Consider the following 3,529-nt stretch of genomic DNA (forward strand, 5'->3'; position numbering starts at 1 on the left):
TCTTCGTACCGGGTTTCCACACCAGCCAGAGTTCTTTTAATCTGTTCTGTGTATTGAACGAACCAGCGCTAATTCAATACACAGAACAGAACTTAATGTTTGTTTTTATTTTTTGTGCAGGAAACGTTGGGATTACTTGCAATTTTAAAATAATGAAAAAACACACAGATCTACAGTTTTCATTTTATGCTTTATTTTCGAAGCGTTTATTCTTTAATTTTATAAAAATATAAAACGAGAATAATATTTAAAAGTATAATTAAAACAACTGTTATATATATATTAAGTATACAGTATATATTATAAGTTTAGTTAAGATACTCGTAAAAACGTGTATGGAAGTTAACTAACAGATCATTTGTATCGATGTAAACATAAAAAACGTATTTCTTCCAGCTAACATTATAAATATACGAAGGAACAACAATACTTTTTATACATTCGGTCTATTATCTCCGTACAATGACAATGTAATTTTAGTGACTATTTAGAAGGAATAAAAACAATAAATGTTGATCATTATAAACATATTTTATAATATAAATTTAAACAAACTCCCTTAAAAATGACCTAATACTGTTATTGCAATATGGTATAACCTATTTCAATTCAATTCGATATATCAGGTAAAAGTATTTATTCTATCACTTCTAATCTGTTTATTCTGTTTTCTTTTCTTTTCGATTATTTTTTATGTAAGAATTATAGAATAAATAACTGAATAAAAATAGATACGATACATACATTACAAACATGAATTCAAGATTGTCTTTAGAAGTATCACATTTGTAACCATTGATGAGCAGCCAATAGACCCAAAACGAGAGCAAGACTCCAAATAACATCTGCAATGTTTGTATAGCTGTAATAAACATGGCAATTTTAACAGGAATCTTTACATTCAAATACTTTAAAGCGAAATAAGAATACATAAATGAATGAACTACGAGATTTAAATAGCCAAAACAAATTCCAAAAGAACCCTCTTTAGATCTGGTATACCATATTGCAATTAGAGTAGCCACGTGATGATACCAATGCAAAAACATCAGTTTCCTTTTTCTTAACACTATCAACAAGGTATCTCCCAATTCCCAAACTTTTGAAAGTGAAAAAAGCATAATCCAGAATATAGTTTCGGGTCTCAGTTCTATTAGAGATTTATCGCAGACTATTTGATAGAAGGAGTAACGTTTGACAATATAATAAACTGCGGGCAAACATCTTAACACAGAAACTATACTATAAATTGCAAGAAATCCGTTCCAAATTATACATGTACGTCTGAGATCGTAGGCGGGTCTGAACTTCATGTACTCTCTTAGGAAATAGACTGTCAACAGATATATGAATGATACGTAGATGGAATAATGCCAGTGTCTTTCGAAGAATGTTTTCATGTCTTCGTTATTGATAATAGCTTCAAAGCCATAATTACTTAAATGAGATTCAGTTAAATTAGACGACTTCATTTCGGGAAGGATGTGCTGAAAAATATTAGACATATTCAGATAAGTATATATATGCATATACTTGTATATAAGCATTTAAAATATTGAATAAATATATGTATAATTTTAAATTGTTTAATACAATATTATCCTAATAATATGCGATGTATTGAAAAACTTTGTTTTGTGATTGGTAAAAAAATAAAACAGAAATGTTAGTAACGTTTAATTGCTATAAAATTTCAACTAATTTGAATGATACAGTTTATGATATTTAAAATTCAATTAACTTAACGTTTCGTGTTCCAGTATAATTAGTTTTTACGATCTCTTTAATTGCGCGGCTTTTCAAAACAATTGAATGTTAAAAATTCAATCTTTTTAAAAATATTTAATTATTTTATAGTTAAGTTAAAATTTTTTTGCAATTTTGAACCATTTTCAAACTTTATTTATGCATTATGGGTTTCGATTTTCTAAGAGCAATAGGAAGGCCTTTGTTTCAAACACGTCATGGGTTCAGCTAGACCCACAGTGGACTTACTTTTATTGGACTTCCCGACGGTGCTAAAGGACGGGTCCTATACATTCGAGGCAGACCAACTGGGATTTTTCGACCGCTCGGATTCAGATCTCAGGTCCCTCAAGGCGGTAGGTTGTCGACTTAACCGCTTGAGGCATCTGTCATCCTCAACTTAAGACATTAATATAAATAAATATTTTGATAAGCTGGCGAGGAACAGGAAGAAAGTTCAATAATTTTCAATTACATGGGATCTCGTTTAACGTGGCTAACTAGGACCAAAAAGTTACCACTTTAAGTGAATCTACGCAAAGCGGGGATCATGCATTCATAAAAAAATCATATTAAAAATTTTTAATTTGGTCCGAACTTCAATAAAGGAAATAAAAACGTGAAAGAAATCTTTATTATCCATATTTACACCTACGTAACACATTCATTATTAATATAATTGAATATTATAAATTATTTATAAATATTATTTATAACCGAATTTCAGAAGGCCTGGTTGTGTTTTATTTTCACAGACTGCTGAGTTTTGATATACGAAAAACGAATGTAAAGTCACGAAAAATATTAATTACACGTTCTCATTCCTTCTTACGATTAATTATGTTTATTTTAACATCTAGACCTTATGAACCACGTTTCCTTTTAGGAACTCCATTATCAGTTTTGCTAAGCTTCGTTGACATAATTTCCATAAGAAAATCAGAATACGAAACAGAAAAACCAACAGAACCGAAACCGAAACCAAACACATGTGCAATAATGCATATGGTGATATGTATCGATGCGTACGTAGATCACGTGGTGCAAGAGGAAGTTACCAACCGTCGTGGAAACCTCGTAAGTGCGAGGAATTTTTAAGTGGTGTAACTACGGAGACTTGGATAACGAATACTTGTTAGACGAGGACCACCTGTAAATTACGATATAAAATTTAAATAATAATGAAAGCTTAAATAGAGTAATTTTTATCGAATTGAGACATTTCTTTATCTTTAAATATATATACATGGTTACTAGATAATATAGTTTGGAAGCTGTTATTGTTATTACTCTCTCACTGTTTTCGTTGTAGAAGCAACTGTTCCCTATAGGGCAGCGTTCCGATCGTCTGGTAGGCAAAATTGCCCAATTGAGTTAGTACGTGTATGTTTTGAAGTGTTTTTGTAGTGTTTTTAGTTATTTCGGTTTTATTTTTTGGGTTTTCTGTAAGATATGATTATCGATTCGGCTTTAGATTGTTTGTTTTTAAAGATACGAGACAAAAGTCGTCGGTATTTACGAAGAGGTACGTGAATCTAAAATTGGTGGATTTCTAGCAAATTGGATGAGAGGGATGCGAAAATGTCAGGCACAGAATTGCTATAACAGCAAAATTTGTACAGTTTTACATCACTTGCAGACTGCACATTTTTGCAAGGACCTTTTTTGAAGAAACAAGATATTTGCTTTAAAACCGTAATACTAAATCAGCAAGAAAATGATCCAACCTATAATAAATTCATAGCTATAATAAAATTTTGGATAATTTTATGTAAACATTACT

The 3,529-nt window shown here is 30.5% G+C and overlaps 1 pseudogene; it reads right to left on the reverse strand.

Annotated features, from left to right (window-relative positions):
- Positions 1 to 301: 301 nt before the first annotated feature.
- On the reverse strand, positions 302 to 2,799 carry LOC111634288 (annotated as a pseudogene).
- Between the last annotated feature and the right edge of the window lie 730 nt (positions 2,800 to 3,529).

This window comes from Centruroides sculpturatus, unplaced genomic scaffold (assembly GCF_000671375.1).
Source record: "Centruroides sculpturatus isolate CEXI.00-Female unplaced genomic scaffold, Cexi_2.0 scaffold828, whole genome shotgun sequence".
In the NCBI taxonomy this organism is placed as follows: Eukaryota; Metazoa; Arthropoda; class Arachnida; order Scorpiones; family Buthidae; genus Centruroides; species Centruroides sculpturatus.